A 27,767-nucleotide genomic window follows, 5' to 3' on the forward strand; every position below is an offset into this window, starting at 1 on the left:
TGCTTGGCTCTGCCCACCTCCTTGCTTGTTCTGCCCACTATGACTTATTTGTTCCCATTGGAAACGACAGTATGTGGTCTATCTTGGTTTAGTTATAAAAGTCTTTGGCGCAGTCATTATGGCTAAAGCTTTTCAGACAGAATACAAATCTACTGCAGCTCTCTTTTCTCAGAGAGATTTGCAACAGTATAAAGGTTACTTTTAAGAGCATCATAAACATGTATTCAACCATATGATTCAGAATATGAACTTACATGATCCTAAAATGGAAATAGTTAATGTTGAATTGTGAGGGCATGACTTTTCTGACAGAAACAGACCCTGGCTTTTCAGGCTGCCATCTACATTTACGTTGCCAGGTAACACAGAACAGCATTCTGCAAATATGCAATGACAAGCAACAGGCACTCCTGAATCATTCAGACACCCTGTAGCCTCAGGGAGAATCATCTTATGATATCCCTGACAGACACTATTAATCTCACACAAATAGGAGTCTGTCAAAGACTTCAATGGTTCATATCATATGTCTGTCTCATCAGCCAGGGAGATGATAAAGCATCAGTTTAGGAAATGACAACTGTGCCTCTCTCTTGCAGAGGCTTAACAATTTCCTATTTCAAATAGTGACTGCAAATCAATTATCTACTCTGAGTATAATAAACATTAGGAACACCTTTTGCCCTCAGAACAGCCTCAATCCGTTGGGGCATGGATTCTACAAGGTGTCGAAAGCCTTCCACAGGGATACTGGCCCATGTTGACACCAATGCTTCCCACAGTTGTGTCAAGTTGTCTGGATGTCCTTTGAGTGTGAGACCATTGTTGATACACACAGGAAACTGAAAAACCCAGCAGTGTTGCAGTTCTTGACACAAACTGGTGCGCCTGGCACCTACTACCATACCCCGTTCAAAGGCACTTATATTTTTTGTCTTTCCCATTCACCCTCTGAATGGCACACATACACAATCCATGTCTCAGTTGTCTCAAGGCTTAAAAATCCTTCTTTAACCTGTTTCCTCCCCTTCATCTACTCTAATTTGAAGTAGATTTAACAAGTGACATCAATAAGGGATCATAGCTTTCACCTGGATTCACCTGGTCAGTCTGTCATGTTAATGTTTTGTATGCTCAGTGTATATCAACTCAACTCATTGTCAACTTGTTACATGCATGCACCTGTTACATGCATTGAGAGTGGTATGGCCGGAAAGAAAACATGAATAATATGGAAATTGCATTGATTGAACACAGCAGAAAAAAGCTATAGCCATGAAATGTCGATGTCTGGTGACGCACTCTGGGAAAACATTTTATGCATATTTCCTGGCGTCCGTCTCACATCTGCAGCTCATTGATTTGTGCCATTTGTGACTGTGGCATGTAATTAATGGCCATCCTGTCATCCAGAGCAGGGCTGGCTGTCTCTCCAGTCTTTAATGACAGCTCTGGCCTGATTACCATTCATCAGGAGTCCCAGGGGCAGAACGCAAGGCAGCAGATGGAGGAGATCGGGCTGGGGTCCTGAGGCTGAGCATCTGAGAAACTGGAGGGCTGAGAAGCCCAAGAGGCTGGGGCTAATGGCCTGGGGGCAGGTGCTGAGTGTCTGAGAAGCTGGAGAAAGGCTGAGAGTCTGGTGCAGGCTGGGGAAAGGCAAGAGCAGGGTCAGGCCAGAATAGACAGTCATGGATGCCCCATCAGCCTTCTGAGCAGGTTTCCTGTTTCCTGGCACACCGTATTGTTAATTCTGTCACAAACCTCTTCGTCAGAAGATATGTTGAAATCGCTGTCGGACAAAGTGGACCAATATGCAGCGGATTGCGTGCTCATCATCATTTATTTTAAATGTGACCACCAGGGAAAAACAATAACCAAAACTCACGACAGGAACAGTGTAGCAGGCTAAACAAAAGCAGTGCTAACATACACCACAAAACCCCAGAACACATAAATAACACACCCCTCTAAGCTATACACAAAAAAAAAACACCATACAAAACAAACATACCTCTGCCACGCCCTGACCAAATAATCCTCTATACTGGTCAGGACGTGACAGTAACCCCCCCCAAATGTGCAGACCCCGGATGCACCTTACACAAAACCCAGTAGATACTCCAAAACAAACAGAAAAATCCCCCTAAACTAAAGGGAGGGAAGGGAGGGTGGCTGCCGTCAACGACGGCACCTGTGCTACACCCCCCCTCCCAACCCACCTATATTGGAGGCGGCTCAGGTGCGGGACGTGGACTCCGCTCCACCCTCGGCGTCGCCCACTTAGGTGGCGCCCCTGGCCGCGTCGGAGGACTGGTGGGCGACCCTGACTGCGCCCGGCTGGCGGGCGACCCTGACTGCGCCCGGCTGGCGGGCGATTCCTGCTGCGCCCGGCTGGCGGGTGCCCCTGGCTGCGCCCGGCTGGAGGGCGTCCCTGGCTGCGCCCGGCTGGAGGGCGTCCCTGGATGCGCCCGGCTGGCGGGCGACCCTGGCTGCTCCCGGCTGGCGGGCGACTCTTGCTGCGCTCGCCTGGCTGATGACCCTGGCGGCTCCAGACTGGCGGGCGACCCTGGCGGCTCCAGACTGGCGGGCGGCTCTGGCGGCTCCAGACTGGCGGGCGGCTCTGGCGGCTCCAGACTGGCGGGCGGCTCTGGCGGCTCCAGACTGGCGAGGCTGGGCTTACGCACTAGAAGCCTGATACGTGGGGCTGGTACTGGACGTGCCAGCCTGGAGACACGCACCTCAAGGCTAGTGCGTGTAGCGGGAAACACTGGACCGTAGAGGCGCACTGGCGGTCTCGAGCGCAGGACTGGCATCACCCCTACTGGCTGGATGCCCACTTTCCCCTAGGACATGCGGGGCGCTGGTACTGCGCGTACCGGCCTGAAAAATACCAGGCCTCGCCACAGCACCCATCACCCCAAAGCACGGGACCTGTCCAGTAGGTCTCTGCCCAAAAAGGGTACGGGGAGCTGGCCTGGGGCTCCATCCTTGCCCAGCCAAACTACCCTTGTGCCCCCCCCCAAAATAAATATTGGCTCTCTCACCAGATTTCTTCCGCTGCTTGGTCCTTTTAAGGTGGGCAGTTCTGTCACAAACCTCTTCGTCAGAAGATATGTTGAAATCGCTGTCGGACAAAGTGGACCAATATGCAGCGGATTGCGTGCTCATCATCATTTAATTTAAATGTGAACACGAGGAAAAAACAATAACCAAAACTCACGACAGGAACAGTGTAGCAGGCTAAACAAAAGCAGTGCTAACATACACCACAAAACCCCAGAACACATAAATAACACACCCCTCTAAGCTATACACAAAAAAAAACACCATACAAAACAAACATACCTCTGCCACGCCCTGACCAAATAATACAAATAATCCTCTATACTGGTCAGGACGTGACAAATTCTCAGACGAGTGAGCATGGCATTTGGAGAAAGAGCTTGTTGTACCCTGCTGGGAGAATAACAAGGACTGAGAATGCATTGCATTTTCAGATGCAGTCAATATAAACATACTTGATAAAATACAATTGCAAGGGAAATAATGTAATAATGATGTACAGTGCCTTCAGAAAGTGTTCAGAGCATACAGGTCGCAGTGGTGGGTAGTATATGGGGCTTAGGTGACAAAACGGATGGCACTGTGATTGACTGCATCCAATTTGCTGAGTAGAGTTTTGGAGGCTATTTTGTAAATGACATCGCCGAAGTCGAGGATCGGTAGGAACTTGAGCGTGGCTGAGGTTAGTAAACACAGTATCCAAGGAAGGGCCAGAAGTATACAGAATGGTGTCATCTACATAGAGGTGGATCAGAGAATCACCAGCAGCAAGAGCGACATCATTGATGTATACAGAGAAAAGAGTCGGCCCGAGATTTGAACCCTGTGGCACCCCCATAGAGACTGCCAGAGGTCCGGACAACAGGCCCTCCGATTTGACACACTGAACTCTGTCTGAGAAGTAGTTTGTGAATCAGGTGAAGCAGTCATTTGAGAAACCAAGGCTATTGAGTCTGCCGATAAGAATGTGGTGATTGACAGAGTCGAAAGCCTAGGCCAGGTCGATGAATACGGCTGCACAGTATTGTCTTTTATCGACTACAGCAATATAGCAAGGCTAAATACAGGGAGTACCGGTACAGAGTCAATGTGCGGGGGCACCGGTTAGTCGAGGTAATTGAGGTAATATGTACATGTAGGTAGAGTTATTAAAGTGACTATGCATGGATAATAAACAGAGAGTAGCAGCAGCGTAAAAGAGGGGTCTGGGTAGCCCTTTGATTAGCTGTTCAGGAGCCTTATGGCTTGGGGGTAGAAGCTGTTAAGAAGCCTTTTGGACCTAGACTTGGTGCTCTGGTACCGCTTGCCGTGCAGTAGCAGAGAGAACAGTCTATGACTAGGGTGGCTGGAGTCTTTGACAATTTTTAGGGCCATCCTCTGACGCTGCCTGATATAGAGGTCCTGGATGGCAGGAAGCTTGGCCCCATTGATGTACTGGGCCGTGCGCACTACCCTCTGTAGTGCCTTGCGGTAGGAAGCCGACCAGTTGCCATACCAGGCAGTGATGCAACCAGTCAGGATGCTCTCGATGGTGCAGCTGTAGAAACTTTTGAGGATCTGAGGACCCATGCCAAATCGTTTCAGTCTCCTGAGGGGCAATAGTCTTTGTCGTGCCCTCTTCACGACTGTCTTAGTGTGTTTGGACCATGGATAGTTTGTTGGTGATGTGGACACCAAGGAACTTGAAGCTCTCAACCTGCTCCACTCCAGCCCTGTCGATGAGAATGGGCGCGTGCTCGGTCCTCCTTAGAGACTTACCCAGAAAGACTCACAGCTGTAATCACTGCCAATGGTGATTCTAACAGTATTCAACCCACTGAGTCAATACATATCTAATCAATATATATTCGTTTTTTGTTGTTTTATTTATATTTTTACAAATGTTAGAATTTTTCTTCCACTTTGACAGAGTATTTTGTGTAGATTGTTGACAAAAAATCAATTTAATCCCACTTTATAACACAACAAAATGTTTTGGCATTGTAGCTGTTAACGGCAACTGAATTTGGTGGGGGGTATAGCAGCCATTACAGTGCAGCCTACAATAAAATGTCAGACACAGCATGCACTTCCAGAAAAACAAACGGTTGTTTTTCATTTTGGAATAAAGAACTCAAAATTCTAAAACAAAAACAATCTTATGTTCAGCCTGTTCCCTTCCACAGAACATAAACTTTCAGCCCTCGTACAAGTAGCATCACTTGTTTTAATTGACCGTCTCGGCTTTAACCAGGGATTACTGAAAGCAATCATGCTTATTGTAGCACCTGTGTGACCCTACAGAAAGGGCCTGATCCTCTGAACACAGGAAGCAGCAAAGCACCTTACCCAGACTGTCCCCACTCCCTCCCTCTCTCCAGTTCTTCCTCCTTATTTTTTCCCTCGCTCTCTCCCTCAGGCTCCCTGGAGTCACATTGGATCTCTGATCTGGTCTGAAAGGTCTGGCTGGTCACTGTGACCATGGCAACTGCAGCAGTCCACCAATGGCAGGCCCTTGGGACCATTAACAGGAAGTAGAGGTGAGGTGGGAGCTGAAGACTTGGCCCTGTCTCTCCACAGTAACCAAGCCAAGACTCTCTGTAAAGGACGATATTTGTTTGGGCATCCTGGTTGTGTAGGAGAGAGTAAGGTCTGCTACTGGAAGACTTTGTGTACTTATTTATTAGTGACACTTTCTTTACATAATTCCATAAAGTAGAAATCTGAACCTAACGTAACATTAATCTCATTAATTAGATTTATCGTGAGCAAGCGAAATTCGATTGGCCTGTGTTGCCTTTACCATGTATTTATATATCGTCTTTTCCCAAATTATTTTATTATTATACTCCCTGAGAATAACTCTATTAATGTCACCCAGCAGCTACATATTATCAAATCCAAACAACAAACCATTAATGCCAAATAAACTCTTGGGCGGTTACCCAGGGACATAAATATGATGATACAATAATTGTGCAAATAGATCCCCAGGGGCATACAAAACATTTGAGAGGATGTGAGTAACTTAAACCCCTCCACATCTCAGACGACAAATACCCCGGTACGTAGGCTAAGCATCTCAGTGATCATTTGTATCGACAGGAGCCCGCTGCCACCTCCCTTTTACATAGCCATCAATATTCAGGTCCTTTTTATATTGATTGACATATGTGCAATCAAAAGTCATGTGGTGTGAACGATCTGGAAGGGCAACTGGGAGAATAGATACTGTAAGGGTTAGTTCAGGAATGTATGAAGTGTGAACACTGATATACCATTAGTGCCTTGCCACTGTCCTCCAGGACTCCACAGCCTGCTGCTTTTTTACTGAGCTTCAGCATCAGCAACCACTTGATGCATTTCACGTGTCTCTCTATTATGCATGGGAATACTTGGGAACAGATTTCCAAAATGTAAATCACTTGGAGCTGATTTCCTGGTGTTTTTACAGTCTGTTATGTCCAACAATGAAAATTAAAAAATTTATGTTTTTTTTGGCTTAGAAAACTTTGGGGGGGGGAATAAAAGCACCTGCGAGCCAAATTTGTCCGTCAGTTGGGGGATGCTGGTCTAAGCTACTATATTTCTCCAGTTTCCAACTGGAAAGATGGGAGAGAAAAAATGTAAAACCATATACTCAGCTAAATTTATATCAACAAGTGCTAGAGGCATGATAGCAAATACACTGCCCCAGTTTTTTATCAAGAGCATCTTTAAATTAGTGTCATTGCATACAGTACCAGAATTACAGCCATCTTATACTGTATACATCATTCAGTGCAGCAGTTGACAGCTTTCTGAAACCTCTTTATAAAATCTATTTCTTTCTATAGATTATGCGAATCACATAATCCATAGAACATCGCACTAGGCCTGGGCTTCCGGGGCTTCAACCCCGGATGTTTTTGGTCAAACCCAACCTTTTGATTGGCAAATCAAGTCTTGTGAGTTTCCATAAGCACGCATCACTTGCGCTATGCAGTATAAAACAACAAATGGAGTGATGCGGTGCCTGCTGTGATTGGTCAAGATTTCACAATGCAGTGTAACGCTCACATCCCTTGGCCCACCCCTACAGCACCAGTTAGATGTCATCACTCAGCAAAACGCCTGTCACTCAGTATGAGTGTCTATAAGAATCCTAGGGCATGGAAATGAATTACTAAGGTTAAGTAAATACATAAAAGATGATTACCCTATTCCCCTCGTCTGAGTTCATTTCCTATTCCAATGTGACATTAGTGTCCTTGGAAGGTGAAAGGCTCCTTTAGGAGAGTGTAGCCTTGTGCGTCTCAATGAACACTGGACTCATTCCCAAAAAGTTGCTATCATATACTCTTTCTGAAAGAACTACCACTCGTACTGTACATAGTACCCACCTAAAATGACTTCCATTCCAGTTAGCACAGGCCTTGCAACAGTGCTGACATGAAATCACACATCCCCCCACTGACTGCTAGTGCTGTCATGCTGTTTGTCAGAGCCCCATCTCTAACTTGGTAATGTCTTAAGAGCCTGCTTTAGCAGCAACACCTAATTTCCTGTCAATATCTGAAAAATTATTGAAAAAAAGCTACCGGCACTGAAGGCAGCAGACAGTGATAAGGTATGATTGACCCAAATTATACATTAATTTATGGGAGATATGAACACATGCATAACACATCTAAAGGACTTTTCTGACTTATCACAACTGGTAAATCAAATAAACACAGGCACAGTCAGCCCCTAAAGAAAACACTAGCAACATTGCCGTTTTTTCTATGTATAAGAGAATACTATATGAAACACCATCAAAGGACTAGACAAGGGAATCCACAAGAGGTTTGTAACGATGTACGCTGAGAGTCGGGAAATAAGTTCAGGGAGTGAATACATTTAATTAATAAATGAACAAAACAAGAAACAAACAGCACACCGACATGAAACAGCAACAATGACGACTGGGGAAGAAACCATAGGGAGTGACATAAAGGGCAGGTAATCAAGATGGAGTCCAGGTGAGTGTCATTATGCACGTAACACTGGTGACAGGTGTGCGCCCTAATGAGCAGCCTGGTGACCTAGATGCCGGAGAGGGAACACAAGTGACAGGGTTATTATGATAATTCAGTCAAATCCACTTGACAGCTTCTTATTCTGCTTGAGGAGTTCTAGAGCATCCTCAGAACCAGTCAATCAATACTCATTCAAATCCATTCTCATGTTTTTACACATCTCACTATGAGTGGATTGACTCACTCCAATCATGTGGAGATAGTGTTAACACACTAAGCCTCTCCAGTCAGTTTGTGTTTAAAGAACAGTGAGTTGTTGACCCTGTTCTGACCTTAGTGTTTGTGCATCAACATACAGATGTAGAATCTTAATTTGAGACAGTTTGCTACAGCAGGAAAATAATCCTGCATCAAAAGGAAATGTGAAGTATGTGGATTATATTTAATGGACACTTTTGTAGGGGTTGATACATGTTTTCGTAAGGAAATATCAAGTCTGAAACTTCGAAGTGAAATTACAAACTAAAGAAGCCTTTTTAAAACTCAAGCACACTACAAAGTTATCCTGCAACAGGGTGATCAAATTAAGATCATACATCTGTACAGACATCTGGCAGAGGTCCTGAGCTGACAGACTACAGATCCTTTCTACAGAGCTCAGTACAGAATAACACAGATGATCAGACAACAACAATCCAACACAGTACCCTGTAGTCTAAGACATTTTTATTATTATTATTTAATGTGAAAAATACAAGATCAACCACCTCTTTCATGATTAAGTGGGGAGTCACAAGGCGCTGGTCCGTCTCATGTTATTACAAAGGAAGAGCAATAACAGAGCGAGAAGCATACATCAACCCTGATATTTTATGTACACACTAGGAGATCAATGATTGCAGAGGAAACACTTGTCTTTTTCCAATACACTCCTCAACAAGATCTATGAAAAAGCACTATAAAGCTAAAGTTTATAAAAATGTATGTCTGTGATGTGTAACAGTTCATGTCTGTGTCTGGTTGTGCTCGGTTGTGTTTGGACTGACTGGCTGTTTTAAAGCTTTGGAACAAATCAAATCAAACTTTATTTGTCACATGCGCCGAATACGGTTGATGGTAGACCTTACCGTGAAATGCTTACAAGCCCTTAACCAACAGTGCAGTTCAAGAAGAGTTAAGAAAATATTTACCAAATAAGCTAAAGTAACACAAAATAACAATAACTAAGCTATATACAGGGGGTACCGAGTCAGTGTGCGGGGGTACAGGTTAGTTGAGGTAATACAAACGTGCACACACACAGCACGTGCACATACCCACCCACACACCCACCATCAGCTCTATTCTCTCTAATGGACGAGGGAGTGTGGAAGGGAATTTCATTTACAGGCCTTTTGTGTGGGATTGTATGGTGTATTCGGGTTATACTGGGACATGGGGGAGGAAAGGAGGGGGGATATATGGACAGAAGTGGCCATAGGTCAGTACCTCTAGCATGCAGTGGGTCCTCTCCTGTTGGAAGCGCTGGAGGAAGGGCCCCACCAGGTGGTCCACATAGAGGAGTTGGAACTCTGTCTTTACTATGGGCTTCAGCACCTCAGACAGAACCTGGGGAGGGAGGAGAGAGGAGATGTTAGATGTCTAAGAAAGATAGAGACTGAAGAGGAGAGAATGGACTGCTCTCTCAAAGACATACTGGGAAGGAGGAGAAAAGGATAAAAACATCTCTATAGAAATTCATGAAAGGCTTTGTAAAGCCAAGGACCTGATATTAAGTGACTAAGGCGCTCACTGTGAGAGCTGTGTGCAAATGGGAGAAGACAATGGAGGCACTGAATTTGAATGATAAACTACAGGCTTTTCTGAATGAACAGACAGCGGATAATAAACCAGATGTACAGCAGAACAAAAGCTTCAGAGTGTGTTTGCAGATGACAAGATAGATCCCAGGGGTGGGTGGGTGTGTGTGTACACACAGAGTTTTTCCAGAGCGAGAGCCATGTGTGTTCTGTGTTTCAGAAGCGTCAGTGTGAGGCGTACACACTCGGCTGCCTGTGCCACTAGGGGTGTCTCATCACCGGGCTCTGCCGTCAGAATGCTGCGTCGCCCGCTGAGATCTCCCATGTCTCATGTTCCGCCCTCCCACATATCACGGCCCACACTGATGGTATTTCCATCTGCTTCACAGTAATGTAATCTCAGCAGGCCATAGCTCTGCTGTCATTTCACATGACAGTCCGTCGGAGCAGGAAAGGCACTTGCTGACACTTTAGCTGACTTTTGAGTCCAGCAAGGCCTGAACACACTGTTATGGGGGAGATATTCCCAGGCTAGTTGAGAGGCCCTGCTGAGCTAAGCCTAAACTGGGCCTGGGAGGCAGCAGGACTTTAACATCTATGTCCAGATAAAACAAGGTAGGAGTGGAGCAAACAGAGGTTTAACTAAACTCCAGCTGATAGGAGTCAGCAGCTTGGGCTGGCAGAGGCCTGGGCTGAGGGAGGAGGCAGGACTGTGGGGGTGGAGGGAGGAGGAGTGAGAGAGAAAGAGGAGGGTAGAGGTGTCCCAATTATCTCTCTTTCTTCCCAAAATGTGTAGGTGTTCACTTCCCTTCTCTCATTTGAAAGGAAATGACTGGTATAAGAAATATTATGGAAACTGCCACTAGCCCATGCCTGCACCAATCCAATGCTTTTAGATTTGTGGGAAGTAATGAGTGTACAATTTAGGAGAACAGAGATATACAGTGAGGGAAAAAAGTATTTGATCCCTGCTGATTTTGTACGTTTGCCCACAGACAAAGAAATGGTCAGTCTATAATTTTAATGGTAGGTTTATTTGAACAGTGAGAGACAGAAAAATAAAACATCCAGAAAAACGCATGTCAAAAATGTTATAAATTTATTTCCATTTTAATGAGGGAAATAAGTATTTGACCCCTCTGCAAAACATGACTTAGTACTTGGTGGCAAAACCCTTGTTGGCAATCACAGAGGTCAGACGTTTCTTGTAGTTGGCCACCAGGTTTGCACACATCTCAGGAGGGATTTTGTCCCACTCCTCTTTGCAGATGTTCTCCAAGTCATTAAGGTTTCGAGGCTGACGTTTGGCAACTCGAACCTTCAGCTCCCTAGCTCCCTCCACAGATTTTCTATGGGATTAAGGTCTGGAGACTGGCTAGGCCACTCCAGGACCTTAATGTGCTTCTTCTTGAGCCACTCCTTTGTTGCCTTGGCCGTGTGTTTTGGGTCATTGTCATGCTGGAATACCCATCCACGACCCATTTTCAATGCCCTGGCTGAGGGAAGGAGGTTCGTCCCTTTGATGCGGTGAAGTTGTCCTGTCCCCTTAGCAGAAAAACACCCCCAAAGCATAATGTTTCCACCTCCATGTTTGACGGTGGGGATGGTGTTCTTCGGTGTCATAGGCAGCATTCATCCTCCTCCAAACACGGCGAGTTGACTTGATGCCAAAGAGCTCCATTTTGGTCTCATCTGACCACAACACTTTCACCAGTTGTCCTCTGAATCATTCAGATGTTCATTGGCAAACTTCAGACGGGAATGTATATGTGCTTTCTTGAGCAGGGGGACCTTGCGGGCGCTGCAGGATTTCAGTCCTTCACGGCGTAGTGTGTTAGCAATTGTTTTCTTGGTGACTATGGTCCCAGCTGCCTTGAGATCATTGACAAGATCCTCCCGTGTAGTTCTGGGCTGATTCCTCACCGTTCTCATGATCATTGCAACTCCACGAGGTGAGATCTTGCATGGAGCCCCAGGCCGAGGGAGATTGACAGTTATTTTGTGTTTCTTCCATTTGCGAATAATCGCACCAACTGTTGTCACCTTCTCACCAAGCTGCTTGGCGATGGTCTTGTAGCCCATTCCAGCCTTGTGTAGGTCTACAATCTTGTCCCTGACATCCTTGGAGAGCTCTTTGGTCTTGGCCATGGTGGAGAGTTTGGAATCTGATTGATTGCTTCTGTGGACAGGTGTCTTTTAAACAGGTAACAAGCTGAGATTAGGAGCACTCCCTTTAAGAGTGTGCACCTAATCTCAGCTCGTTACCTGTATAAAAGACACCTGGGAGCTAGAAATCTTTCTGATTGAGAGGGGGTCAAATACTTATTTCCCTCATTAAAATGCAAATCAATTTATAACATTTTTGACATGCGTTTTTCTGGATTTTTTAGTTGTTATTCTGTCTCTCACTGTTCAAATAAACCTACCATTAAAATTATAGACTGATCATTTCTTTGTCAGTGGGCAAATGTACAAAATCAGCAGAGGATCAAATACTTTTTTCCCTCACTGTAATTGGGACGTACCCCATGACTGGAGGACAGTTAATCCAGGCTGCTGGTGGGCCTGACTTGGTGAGGAGAGTTAGAAACAGAGCTAGTGGGGAGAGACAGGACCAGGCTGGAGAGGCAGAGGACAGTTGATCCAGCCTGGGCTGAGAGTCCAGAGAGCTGCTGGTACCAGGACTAGAGAGGTAGAAACCAGCTAATCAGGGGGCTACTGGTACCAGGACTAGAGGGGTAGAAAACAGCTAATCAGGGTGCAGCTGGTACCAAGACTAGAGGGGTGGAAAACAGCTAATCAGGGTTCAGCTGGTACCAAGACTAGAGGGGTGGAAAACAGCTAATCAGGGTGCAGCTGGTACCAGGACTAGAGGGGTGGAAAACAGCTAATCAGGGTGCAGCTGGTACCAGGACTAGAGGGGTGGAAAACAGCTAATCAGGGTGCAGCTGGTACCAGGACTAGAGGGGTGGAAAACAGCTAATCAGGGGGCAGCTGGTACCAGGACTAGTGGGGTGGAATACAGCTAATCAGGGGGCAGCTGGTACCAGGACTAGAGGGGTGGAAAACAGCTAATCTGGGGCTACTGGTGGGTCTTACTTGGGTATGAGGGAGAGCTGTCCGATGCTGGAGTGGTGCCAGATGGTGTGGGCCAGGGCCAGCACGTAGCTGCAATACATCTAAGAGTAGGACTGGCGGCAGGCGGTCCAGAAGTGCGAAGGGGTACCCCACCCACTCAGTCTCTGATGTGAGGCACGGGTTGCCCAGCACACTCATAATACGGTCCTGCAGGACCACCCAGTAAGGCTCCTAGAGATGAAAACATACAACGTTAAGCTCGCTTCTTTTCAGACTTTAGAGAAGCTTCCAGACAGGAGTCTGGAGGATGGATGAAGTTATGTTTATTTGGGTAAAGCCATCACTCTTGTCTTACAGCCCAGAATTTCACAGTGAGCAGTAAAAGACCACAATTTATGGACCTTGTCTTTCATGGATAGTTGAAACTTAATCATGCGAATGGGGAAAAACAAGTTTGCTGTATGCCATGAACTACATTCCTGATCTGTAACAAAGCGTGCGTGTGTGTGTGTGTGCGTGTGCACGTGTAGAGAGGAATCTTACAGGCAAGGAAGTGATCACCAGCGTTCATCCAGGCACTTATGTTCCCCCAAGACAACAGTGGTTGGCTGTTAGAGGGCACATGACATCAGGAGGCCAATCCACACACAACATAAGCATCCACACACAACACAGATACAGACACTGTCATCTAGAGGGGCACACACTGCAGAAAACTAACACACTGCAGTGATTCAGCACCACTTCAAGATGACTCATCATCCATTCCTCACACAAGGCTTCTGCATAATAATGGAGACTTTTATTTAACCTTTCTTTAACTAGACAAGTCAATTAATTACAAATTCTTAATAACAATGACAGCCTACCCTGGCCAAACCCAGACGACGCTGGGCCAATTGTGCACCGCCCTATGGAACTCCCAATCACGGCCGGATGTGACGCAGCCTGGATTCGAACCAGGTACTGCACTGAGATGCAGTGTCTTAGACCACTGAACCACTCGGGAGCACATGCATCAAGAGGACAGTGCAGTCAGAATATATGTTTTTTTTATATAGTCTAGAGCCCGTTCTCAGACTTCTCCCCCTCTCAATGGCTGGTTAGCAGCCCCTGTTCGACCTACGAGCCTTGACCCCATGCTGACCTCTTGAGGACGACGCTGAGCAGAGCGTTGCCAATGTCCTTGCCGGGCACTGCCAGGGCCATCAGCTCTACACAGGTGACATGCAGGGCGTGGGAGGCCGGGTTGGGGAACTCATTGAACCTCCAGTCACAGTTCGGGAATGGCCCGACAGTCAGGGAGATTTGAAAATTCCAAAAACAATGACTTTAGCAGTATATATTTTGTTATGTTTGAGCAAAATAACAGTATTAGTCATGGGAAAATGCATAGAATTGCAGGAAATTTCTCTCAGCTCCATGGAAAAATGTGTAGAATTGTGGAAAATACATGCTATACCAGGCTGTGTACACAATCAAAGCTACAGACCACAACCATTCCCCCTCCCCCTCCCTCACGTGAAACTTGTAGAGTCCTCCCAGGTGGTCCAGTAGCGTCTCCGGGCAGCAGCTGCAGGAAGTGGTGGATGACAATGTTGAAGACGAGCAGGATAAGGAGGCACACGTTACCGAAGTAGATGGGCAGGTAGTGGGACTGATGCTGCATGGGCGGATTTACATGCTCCGCCTGACCCTCAAAGTACATGAAACGTCAAACGCTGTAACTGTCTCATCTTTAAGCTTTATTAAAAAAGCATGTTTGATAACAGCAAAACAGTAAGTGGTCAAAGCAATAGTCACCACAGCAGAACAGAACGAGAGACAACCCATTTCCACTGCTCAGTTAAAGAACACAGTTGAGCCAATGTAAATATCAAATTTAAACAGGACCAAACGTCAACAGGGAATGGAGCAGGCTGAACAATAGCGGCCTCTCGTTGACATTCACGTTCTTATCGCCTTGAGCCACTGTGTGCCTAGTGGTTCTTTCAAACCGTCTTTCTGGCAACGCTGCTCTTTTCATGCTAGCAGACAGCAGAGTCGGAGCCAGTATGGTACCATGTGGTAGGTCATGTGGGCTTGAGGAGCTGGATGATAAAGTAGCACCTGGGCCTCGTTACCCTCGTGACTCCTCATGGCCTGGACAGGAGGGGGGAGGAGAGGGAGAGATGGGGAGAGATGAGTGAGGAATGGGAAAGAGAGGGAGGTTAATAGGGAATTAAACATGTGTTTGATAGCTGCTGAACCGGCACAGATTAATATTGAACAAAGAAATATGAATGTATGTTATCACAATGTAATTGAAGCTTCCAAAGACTTAAATAGAGTTCAAACATATGACTGGACCATAGTTCTAAATCTGTTTGTCTCATTCTTAGGGATGGATCGAAATTTACAGAATGGTTACCTGGAGGAAAATTTCAGAGCCGGGGAGGGTTTAGTCTTTTTTAAATCTAGTCCAACGGAGGGTCATGTAATTCGTAATTAATGAAATTTCAGAATTTAGAATTAGTTGCTTATTAGGCTACAGTATACACTGAGGATACTAAACATTAAGAACACCTGCTCTTTCCATGACAGTGTTTATCTGGTCAGTCTATGCTCCCTTATTGATGTCACTTGTTAAATCCGTTTCAATCAGTGCAGATGAAGGGGAGGAGACAGGTTAAGACCAGGCACCACAGGCTAATAGGGATTTTTTTTCTTATTTAGTCTAGTCAGACTGAATCTTTACCAGTTGAAAGTATACATAAATACAACATGTTATTGTATTACAAGTTTGATATATTTTAACATAAATATATGCAAATGAGACAACCTACTTTAATATGCGTCAATTTGCATATTACAGGAAACCATTTTTTTTCAACACATTGCTTCAAGGCAGATTCATTTTTTATTTTTATTGTGATAAGACACTCAATGGTCAGACTTTTACAGATCAGTTGATCAAAATATTGATAAACACTTCACATGTATGACTGATGCATATTTTTCATATATTTACATATAAAATGACACTTAAAATCAAAACAACACAAGATATAAAAAAACAGCCTCTGTAAAAGTCTGACTATAAGACCTAAGAACATGTATGTGGAATAATGTGAATGTACGTCCTTGGAAGACTAAGAAAAATGAATTGGCGCACGGGGAACATGTAATTTTCAGAAAATGGCCGATAGAGATATGCTAATGCAATTAAAATGTGCTTTCCATAAATATGACCATTTGTCACATTAATTAAACTCTTATTCATATATCACTTAAAAACTGACAAATAAACATCAAATATACCTTTTACAAATAAATACATTAGCACATTTTACATTTTAGTCATTTTAGCAGACGCTCTTATCCAGAGCGACTTACAGTAGTGAATGCATACATTTCTTTTTTTTTTGTGCTGGCCCCCCGTGGGAATCGAACCCACAACCCTGGCGTTGCACACACCATGCTCTACCAACTGAGCTACAGGGAAGGCTGCACGTTTAATACATTTGTTTCTAGCAATAGAGCATATGCTTTGAATACTGGTCTGTTGGGCAAATATGCAGTTTTGGGCAACTTCTCATATCGCTTTGCTCAATTTGTCACATACAAGGATTTTGTATGGCTGTTGAAATGTGCAGAACAAGAATCAGCTATGCCTGCCCCATATGTAAGGCCCTCTTTGAGTTGTTGCTAGTGCCGCTTTACTTTCTTGACTTTGTCATGGGACCTGCGCCTACGCTTGGCACACTCCGTTGAAGCAGCATCAGCTCTCACAACACGCCTCGCATCCTCCTCTCTGATTGCTTCCAGTGTCACCAAGGTGCTGTCAAGCCACAATTTGTCCATCATATTTGATATAGCAGTGGCTCCCTCATTGAAGGTTGCTACTGCCATACTGGCTGCTGCATCAATGTGGCTTTAGCCCACGAAGACAGTTTTGGGGCATCGCGACCATATTAGAGTTCAGACATTCATTTGCATTCTGGGTTCCTCCGTACTGCATTCTTTTGAGGAGGTTATCATTTGACATCCTATGATATAGAGGTACCATTTTCTGTGCAACCTCTCTATTCAAAAATGTATGGCCTCCATGGTTTTGTGACTGGGTGGATCTTCACCATTTTCTTGGGCTCGCTGGTACCAGCACCTTGATGACGAACATCTACCGTGATTAGGGATTTTGTCTGTTGACATGGAATGGACAAGACCAGCTCAGATAGCATTCTTCATGCCCTCTACATCACCCTGGTTATCAAGAATCTCACCCCCGTAATAGTTTTGCAGACTCTTACATTTTTGTGCATTGAGTTTCCCTACACCTCTCCCCCCAAGGTGTTTCTCTGAACTAAGTTTACGAAGCGCTGTACCCATCCTCTTGTGGGCATGATTGATGCATTCTAGTTCCCCTTTCTCAATGCCTGGGTAGGGATCTAATTTGACAACTGCATTGTATGCAGTACTGTCACCATCTGAGAGCATCTCGGTGGTAGCGACTGACTGATCTGGTCCACATGCATTTAGCGGATTCCTGCTCCCATTGCTTTGCTTGAACCAGAGAAGTTTTGAGCACAGTCATCTGCATGTGAATCCTTCCATTCCCAGAACTCCTCCTCACTAATTCCACTTTTCCTTTTCGTCACACATGCATGGCAGTATGAAGACAACACCTCATAGTCTATCACAAGACCTGTTGCAATGTCTATGCACACACCTATCCGGTTGATCGCTGCTAGCTTTCATCTTCGTTTCAACTAATTTGCGCCTGCTACCTCCTTTTACTCATCTACCTGTACTGCCACTGCCTCAATCGGCTGATCAGGCTCAATTTTATTTCATTCAATGCTTTTCTCGCATTGGCTAACTGAGCTCGACTATTTTTATTCACATACTGTTGGTATATTCTTTGAGATTTGCTGATTTTGTCTCGCTTTACGTAGATCCTTCGCCAGAGATATTTTCAAACAAGGAAGTGCTGCGCGCACGTGAGGCATTTTAACCAATCAGGTTGCCGGAAAGGACCTTTAAATGCCAGTAACCAATCGGATGTCAGGAAATGACTAATCTTTCAGCACAAAGCACTACGTCTACAAAGCATATCGCCATGTATGGACTAGCTAACGATATGCTCTGTAAAACAAGCTTTTGAATGATATATGATTCAACATGGAGAGTTTTAAAAATAGTGGTTGAATATCTACATGAAACATGCTAACAAGAACAAAATGTATGCTAGGTGTAGTTGACGGAGTTGGGATAAAATGATACAAATAAAGTATTTATATACATTATTGCCGATTTATTTAGACATTTTATGAAAGTAGGGAAGTCATAATAGTAGTTATATAAGTTATAGTAAAATATCCCAAAATCTGAAAATTGACCGATGGATGCGAAATCTAAATGTTTGCCTGTGGTGCCTGGCCTTAAAGAAGGAGAGTCCATGCCCCCAACAAATTGAGGCTGTTCTGAGAGCAACTCAATATTAGGAGGGTGTTCCCAATGTTTGGTATACTCAGTGTATATCGACGTGTGCCCGATGCAGCTTTTCATCTCTGATTCTCCGCTTGGCTCGCAATATCAAGTGCGCCTATAGTGTGGTCTTAATCAAATGACCCATAGCCTATAGGCTACAAAATGCATGCTCGGGGGAAGCACAGAGCAAAGTTATATTTCTAAGATCGCTGCTGGGATGGTGTAACTACAACTAGGCTGCATTACATACTGCAATGGATATTCCATCCCTGAGTCCCGACCTGCTCTGCTCTTACTGATCAAAACGTATTGTGTGCTGCCTAAACAATGCTGTGCTGTGTAGGCCTACGGTGGCAGTTCAGGAGGAGAGTCAGGCTTCTTCCACTCTCTTGCATGCCTATAGCCTATGTTCTGTTCAGTTTGAGAAGGAGAGCGTGAAGATGAGAAGGAGGACCGGAGGTCAACTTTGATAGCTTGCTACTACTAGAATTGATTTTTATAAAACAAACAATATGTTTCTTGGACATGATGTATTTATCAGAGTTATTGACTTCACAGTAAGCCAAATTCGAGTAACTTACATTGTGGTGCTGAAACTTGAAGCAACAGCCGTGGCATAATAGGGGCGGCAGGTAGCCTAGCGTGGGGCCAGTAACCGAAAGGTTTCTAGATCGAATCCCCGAGCTGACAAGGTAAACATCTGTCGTTCTGCCCCTGAACAAGGCAGTTAACCTGTCTCTGTCAGGTCAGTGTATCTCTGTCTGTTCCTAGGCCGTCATTGTAAATAAGAATTTGTTCTTAACTGACTTGCCTAGTTTAAATAAAGGTTAAATAAAAAAATACATCAGAAATGGACTGCTCATGGTGCTGTAAGTAGGTAAATTTGAGTAGTCAAAATTCATTTAAACAGTCTTCATTTTAATTAGACTTTAACAACAAAGAGGGATTTGTATTGTAGCCTATTTCTTCCTATTTAATAAATAACAGGTACGCCTCCCTGTTCGATAGACGGAATTAGGCTATAGGCTGCTATATCCATAGATGTGTCGGTCAAATCCTCCACCCACCACGCACTCTTTAATGAGCGTACCTCCGAGTCAGTGAAAAGCTGTTAAGTTAAAACCAGGACTCGAATTGAGGGGGTTTCAGAGGGTATGCCATAGGCCTACCTCTTCTTAAAGAAAATGTCAAAAAGGACAGGCCTACCACTTATTAGTTTAAGATATTTAAGAAAATAACACAAATCCGATTATATAAAGTGATCTATAACAGTGCAAACAAGCTGTAAAATACTGTCACGTGTGCTCCTGTAACAGTTCTGCTTCGGTCCCTCCCCTACCGTGGGCTCGAACCAGGGACCCTCTGCACACATCGACAACAGCCACCCTCGAAGCATCGTTACCCATCGCTCCACAAAAACCGTGGCCCTTGCAAAGCAAGGGGAACAACTACTTCAAGGTCTCAGAGCGAGTGACGTCACCGATTGAACCGCTATTAGCGCGCACCACCGCTAACCATTTCACATCGGTTACACTCACCCCCCTTTTGACCTCCTCCTTTTCCGCAGCAACCAGTGATCCGGGTCACGGCACCAATGTAACAGTTTTGCTTCCGTCCCTCTCCTCGCCCCTACCTGGGCTCGAACCAGGGACCCTCTGCACACATCAACAACTGACACCCACGAAGCATCGTTACCCATCGCTCCACAAAAGCCACGGCTCTTGCAGAGCAAGGGGAACAACTACTTCAAGGTCTCAGAGCGAGTGACGTCACCAATTGAAACGCTATTAGCGCGCACTCCGCTTACTAGCTAGCCATTTCACATCGGTTACACTCCCTCTCCGGCCTTTAGGTCACCAGGCTGCTCTGTGGTATTAAAAAAGATTCTGCTAATATGTAAAATGACGTAGAATTGCATGAAATGTTTATAAAATGCTTTTTTCTCGGACCTGCAAATACGATGATAGATTCATGCAAGGCTTTTACTATAAAGGAGATATTTTCATCCCTACTCTTGTCCACGGTGCGCTATGAAAACTACTGCATAACCATGTAATACTCACAGGACGAAGAACAGTTTCTAAAACGGCATTTCTAAGGCTCTGGTCTGTCCAAGACGTGAGGGTTAACAGTAGACATGTTCTCTGCTATCCACTTTGTTTAAATTCATTATTTTGGGTATAGGGGAGGGTCACGTTTCCAAGCGTTAAGAATGGGTTTAGTTAAAATATATTTAGCTAAAGGGAGGGCCATCCATTTTCATTTCAGAGAGGTACGATTTTATCCATGTAACCCTTATTATAAATAATGTTCACACCCTTACCAGACACAGGATGAGTCTGTCCAGCGTGACAATGTTGTACTTCCACACCATATTGTTGAGGATCTCGATACACTTGTTGAGCTGCTGGCCACCGGCCGACGTGGAGAACTCATAGACCAGGAAGTCTGCAAATGTCCTGACATGGGCCACCAGAGCCCGCGCTCCTATCCTCTCCAGAACGCTGGGGCAAGACATGACACACTGCCTGGTCAGGATGATGGCCTCACCTCACAACGAACGCACAGACACGTCAAATTGGCATAATGTACTGTAACATGGCTCATTGTTTACCATGAGTCATCATTACTAGTCTTCCTCTGAATTCAAAAGGCCATCTGTCAATAACAAGATCATTTCATGATTCAACGCAAAGCTGTTGTCTCAAACACTATCAGCACCCTTAAAACAATCATCAACACAAACAACCACCAAACAGCTTTCTGACACCATCTGCCTCTAGTGTGTGTGTGTGTGTGTGTGTGTGTGTGTGTGTGAGATTGTGTGTGTGTGTTCCTCAACAGCATCCAGAGACAGAGCGCCAGGGGCCCACAGCAGCCCCTTCCTCTTCCCAGTGGTAGTTCCCCCTGCAGACCCCTTCCTACCACCACACCTGGCCACACCACAACCACTATACTGGCATCTCCCAATCCCCCAGCTTCCTGGTAGACAGGCCCTATTTAGATAACAGGAGAACAGTTTTACTGTACCAGCTCTGCTGCGTTACAAGACAGTCATTACCAGACTTCCAGTCACTGGAAGAGTAAGCACACTTTCCCCTCCAAAGCCTTTAGCCACTTCTTAATTTAAAGCCCTTTTGGAAAATACCTGAGGCTTTCACTGGCGGTAAATCATATTACAAATGGAGGTGTGCGGCGCTTGACACAATGCTACAAAAAGCCCACCATGACTGCCTTCTCGAGAAAGCCATCACTCTCTGCTGGGTAGTGACGTAAAGAGCGCAGGCAGGTTACAATAGAAAAGGCTTTATTCATTCCGGACACTCAAACTCTGTGGGGGAAAGAGGGTGCAGATTCTTTCCTACAGATGAGAGATGGAGGGAGAATTGGAGAGAAAGTGCCAGGGTGGGAGAGAGAAAGAAAAGGGAGGGAGAGAGAAAGAGAGAGAGGGAGAGGGATATATAAAAAAAGAGAGGGAGGGATAGAGAGCGGGATAGAAAGTGCTAGGGAGGGAGTTGAAGTGTTTAATAACATTCGCAGCAACTCTCTCCGGAGGGTTACGCAAACAACAGTCCTTCACAGACCCATTATCACTCCTCCTGCCTGGTGATAAGCAGAAAGTCTCTGCTCTCCAAACCCCTGGCCTGCAGAGAGAGCAGACATCAGATAGAATATAGCCTCTGTTGAACAGTAGTTCTCAGCACATGGCTTGCCATGTGGCTCCAGGGATTGGTTGTGAGGCTGTGCTGATTTTTACACTGTGAGAGGGAATCCACAACAGCACTTTAGCAGCACGGCACTGGCTACAGGTTGTCAGTCAGACTCCACAACTTCTGTTTCAGAAAACACTTTAAAACTGCCTTGCTAGTATAGACTGGTCCTGTGAAAAAAAAATTAAAGATGGTAGCGGCAGGGAAGCTTTATCGGTGCTGTCAGAGACAGTGGAGAGTAGAGATTCACATTTAGCCAAGTGTAGTTCTCATTCAGCGCTTGTGATTAGAATGACAAGTGGGCTGATGAGGAGTGTGTGTGTGTGTGTGTGTGTATGGTCAGGCTGTTTCCATCCACACAACGTACAGTTATAAACAGGGTGTGCCGATCTCGTAAAACTACTATTCGTCTGCGTCACACTTGATACTCATAATAGGATTCACTCGTGATCGGAAAACCCAGAAGTGTGCTTTAAATGCCTGTAAAGCCATTTACTGCACTATCACCCAGAGCGCATCTCAGAGGGTTTCCACTATTTACCACAGCCACAGAGTAAAAATGGGCTATATTGAAAAAAATGTATGAATTCTTTTTTTAAATTTAAGGTTAGGGTTAAGCATAAGGTTAGCAGTGTGGTTAAGTTTAGGGTTAGGTTTAAAATCAGATTTTAAGAAGATAAATTGTAGAAATAGGCAGGGTTTATGACTTTGTGGCTGTGGTAACTAGTGATGACCATCAGAGTACAAAGAACAAGAACGGCATATGAAAATACGCATGATTCATTTACTTAGTTCTATTCAATTATCAATGAAATAGGCTAATAAATACCTTAATGGATGTCTAGCTATTGCTGCTGCAAGCTTTTGACTCTGTTAATCACCACATCCTCATCGGCAGACTCAGTAGCCTTGGTTTCTCAAACGATTGCGTCGCCTGGTTCACCAACTACTTCTCTGACAGAGTTCAGTGTGTCAAATCGGAGGGCCTGCTGTCCGGACCTCTGGCAGTCTCTATGGGGGTACCACAGGGTTCAATTCTTGGGCCAACTCTTTTCTCTGTATACATCAATGATGTCGCTCTTGCTGCTGGTGAATCTCTGATCCACCTCTACGCAGACGACACCATTCTGTATACTTCTGGCCCTTCTTTGGACACTGTGTTAACAACCCTCCAGACGAGCTTCAATGCCATTCAACTCTCCTTCCGTGGTCTCCAACTGCTCCTAAACACAAGTAAAACTAAATGCATGCTCTTCAACCGATCGCTGCCTGCACCTGCCCAGCATCACTTCTCTGGACGGTTCTAACTTAGAATTTGTGGACAACTACAAATACCTAGGTGTCTGGTTAGACTGTAAACTCTCCTTCCAGACTCACATCAATCATCTCCAATCCAAAGTTAAATCTAGAATTGGCTTCCTATTTCGCAACAAAGCATCCTTCACTCATGCTGCCAAACATACCCTCGTAAAACTGACCATCCTACCAATCCTCGACTTCGGCGATGTCATTTACAAAATAGCCTCCAATACCCTACTCAACAAGCTGGATGCAGTCTATCACAGTGCCATCCGTTTTGTCACCAAAGCCCCATATACTACCCACCACTGCGACCTGTACGCTCTCGTTGGCTGGCCTTCGCTACATAATCGTCGCCAAACACATTGGCTCCAGGTCATCTACAAGACCCTGCTAGGTAAAGTCCCCCCTTATCTCCGCTCACTGGTCACCATAGCAGCACCCACCTGTAGCACGCGCTCCAGCAGGTATATCTCTCTGGTCACCCCTAAAGCCAACTCCTCCTTTGGTCGTCTCTCCTTCCAGTTCTCTGCTGCCAATGACTGGAACGAACTACAAAAATCTCTGAAACTGGAAACACTTATCTCCCTCACTAGCTTTAAGCACCAGCTATCAGAGCAGCTCCCAGATCACTGCACCTGTACATAGCCCATCTATAATTTAGCCCAAACTACTACCTCTTCCCCTACTGTATTTATTTATTTTATTTATTTTGCTCCTTTGCACCATATTATTTATATTTTAACTTTGAACTTTCTTCAAACTACAAATCTACCATTCCAGTGTTTTACTTGCTATACTTTATTTACTTTGCCACCATGGCCTTTTTTGCCTTTACCTCCCTTATCTCACATCATTTGCTCACATTGTATATAGTCTTATTTTTTTCAACTGCATCATTGATTGTATGTTGTTTTACTCCATGTGTAACTCTGTGTTTTTGTATGTTGTCGAACTGCTTTGCTTTATCTTGGCCAGGTCGCAATTGTAAATGAGAACTTGTTCTCAACTTGCCTAAATAAATAAAGGTGAAATAAATAAATAACTAAAAAATTCCAGACACATTTAGCCTATGCCTATTTAGCCTTTAGCCTATGCCATAGCATTTGTACAATGAAAATAAACTCAGACTTCCCCCCCCCCCCCCCAAAATTACATTACAGCCTTATTCTAAAATGGATTTGAAAAAAAAAGTCCCCCTCATCAATCTACAAACAATACCCCATAATGACAAAGCAAAAACAGTTTAAGACATTTTTGCATATTTATTAAAAATAAATAGTATTCAGACCCTTTACTCAGTATTTTGTTAAAGCACCTTTGGCAGCGATTACAACCTTGAGTCTTCTTGGGTATTACGCTACAAGCTTGGCACTATAAGTACACAAGGCGAGACCCAGATGCAGACACAGGAGGCAGATGGTTTGAGTCTTTGATATGTATTATTCAATCCAAAAGGGGTAGGCAAGAGAATGGTCGTGGACAGGCAAAAGGTCAAAACCAGTTCAGAGTCCAGGAGGTACAGAGTGGCAGGCAGGCTCGAGGTCAGGGCAGGCAGAATGGTCAGGCGAGTACCGAGTCCAGAAACAGGCAAGGGTCAAAACCGGGAGGACTAGTAAAAGAGAATAGATGCAGGAGTACAGGAAAACACACTGGTTGACTTGAAAGAGATACAAGATGAACTGGCACAGAGAGACAGGAAACACAGGGCTAAATACACCAGGGAAAATAAGCGACACCTGGAGGGGGTGGAGACAATCATAAGGACAGGTGAAACAGGTCAGGGTGTGACAGGCACACCTGTATTTGGGGAGTTTCTCCCATTTTTCTCTGCAGATCCTTTCAGGCTGGATGGGGAGTGTCTCCTGTGTTGTCTTGGCTGTGTGCTTAGGGTCATTGTCTTGTTGGAAGGTGAACCTTCGCCCCATCCTGAGGTCCTGAGTCCCCTGGAGCAGGTTTTCATCAAAGATCTCTCTGTACTTTGCTCCATTCATCTTTCCCTCGATCCTGACTATTCTTACAGTCCCTTCAGCTGAAAAACATCCCCACAGCATGAAGCTGCCACCACCATGCTTCACCGTAGGGATGGTGCCAGGTTTCCTCCAGACGTGACGCTTGGCATTCAGGCCAAAGAGTTCAATATTGGTTTCATCAGACCAGAGAATCTTGTTTCTCATGGTCTGAGTCCTTTATGTGCCTTTTACTGAAGAGTGGCTTCCATCTGGCTACTCTACCATAAAGGCCTGATTGGTGGAGTGCTGCAGAGATGGTTTTTCCTTCTGGAAGGTTCTCCCATCTCCACAGAGGAACTCTGGAGCTCTGCCAGAGTGACCATCGGGTTCTTGGTCACCTCCCTGATCAAGGCCCTTCTCCCCCGATTGCTCAGTTTGCCCAGGCGGAGAGCTCAAGAAAGAGTCTTGGTGGTTCCAAACTTCTTCCATTTAAGAATGATGGAGGCCACTGTGTTCTTGTGGAACTTCAATACAGCCTTCCCTGTAGCTCAGTTGGTAGAGCATGGTGTTTGCAACGCCAGGGTTGTGGGTTCGATTCCCACGGGGGGCCAGCACAGAAAAAAAATGTATGAAATTGTATGAAATGTATGCATTCACTACTGTAAGTCGCTCTGGATAAGAGCGTCTGCTAAATGACTAAAATATAAATATAAATACGGCAGAAATGTTTTGGTACACATCCCCATATCTGTGCCTTGACACAATACTGTCTCGGAGCTCAACGGACAAATCCTTCGACCTCATGATTTGGTTTTTGCTCTGCCATGATCTGTCAACTGTGGGACCTTTTAGAGGTGTGACGTTTAAACAAATTTGGCATTGTGAACGTTTAGAAAAAATTCCTAACCACAATGCAGTTATCACAAAACTACCACTAACAGGTCCAAATCATAATCATCATAAAGGCAAACATTTAAATTAAACAAATACCTAATGCAACAATGCTGTAACTAGGAGATATACATCTTTCAAATTATTTGCCATGGATATAAAGCGCACCGCACGTTGTCATCAGCTGCATAGTTGGAAAAATGGCAGAGAGGGAGACAAGGAAGCGACAGCAGCGAAGTCTTGTATGGCAATACTTTGAGAAGTTAAATGAGAAGGTGATGAAATTCAAACTTTGCGAGGTGGAATTGGGCTACAGTGGCAGTACAGATGTAATGCTGAAAGGAAGGCACCGTGAGACCCAACCCATTGCTGGCAGCAGTGTGACAAGGGACAGAGTGAGAAAATCCCAGTGCTGATTACAGAAATGATTGCAGTTGATATGCAGCCATTGTCAATGGTAGAGGATGTCGTGACAGTCCTGATGGATCAGTTTTACAATGATTGCTCTACAAGTACAAAGCGCGATCTCTCAAATGCCATATGTGGCGTTAACAGATTGTTGGACGTCTATGAACACGCTGTCATAAATCACTGCAACGAGCCATCACATTAATGAGAAGTGGGACATGAAGTTCCATGTACTAACCACTGAGAACAAGGAGAGGCACACAACAGAGAACCTAAAACGGTATTAATACCATCGTTGCCCAATGGGTGGGGGACAGCAGTAAGGTAGGTAGCCAGCCAGGATCATGTGGATTGAACTGCATTGCCCCCTACCGGTCATACACAGGACCATATCTGAATTGTGAATTCCTGTCATTTTATGTTATTCATATCCACCACTCTTGACAACTGTGTTTCTGAACGTGCGGAAATAATTGTGCATTCTGATACCTGGCCCAGACCGGTTTCAGGGACCTCGGCAACTAGTAACTTGCCCCCATTGACCAAGCCACTTGGGGGTACTGTTGCCACAGTAAATGCTTGGGGAGGAGGGCCCCGAGCCAAACAACCTTTTTGACGAAACAGGCTCATCCAAATTCATCCGCCTGTCCCTCTCAGGAATCCAGAGAACCGGCACGTTTATTTGGAAGCACCGTGCTAGGATTAGCCCTTGTTAGTCTCTGGAGTGAAGTAACTCGCCACTCATCTGCAAAAACTTTAAACGGGTAAGCGACACTTCGCTGCAGGGACAGGAGATAAATACCTTCATCCAAACCTGGAGGAACTCTGCTTTGATAGAGAAAACGCCATCAAAGGCGCGTTTACCACCAATTGTTCACTCTCCTCCGCTGATTCCAAAGATGACTGATGTCAACAGATTCTCACTTTGAAAACCCTTCAGAGCCAATCAGGAATAGTGCATAATCTCTGCCAACGAAACCAGCATGAGCCCCACTCGGCTGGTTAGTCTTTTTGAACTGACTCTTACCACTGGCCATCTTCCTCAAACAAGGAAGAACTGGCTACACAAGCAGAGCAGAAAGTAGTTAGCTTTTAGCAAACACAAAAACCATTACCAAG

The 27,767-nt window shown here is 45.0% G+C and overlaps 1 pseudogene; it reads right to left on the reverse strand.

Moving 5' to 3' along the window:
* Positions 1 to 1,580: 1,580 nt before the first annotated feature.
* The window catches only part of LOC106571518 (mediator of RNA polymerase II transcription subunit 23-like), a 42,338-nt pseudogene continuing 16,151 nt past the window's right edge, over positions 1,581 to 27,767 (reverse strand).

Source organism: Salmo salar, chromosome ssa15 (genome assembly GCF_905237065.1).
Source record: "Salmo salar chromosome ssa15, Ssal_v3.1, whole genome shotgun sequence".
NCBI lineage: Eukaryota > Metazoa > Chordata > Actinopteri > Salmoniformes > Salmonidae > Salmo > Salmo salar.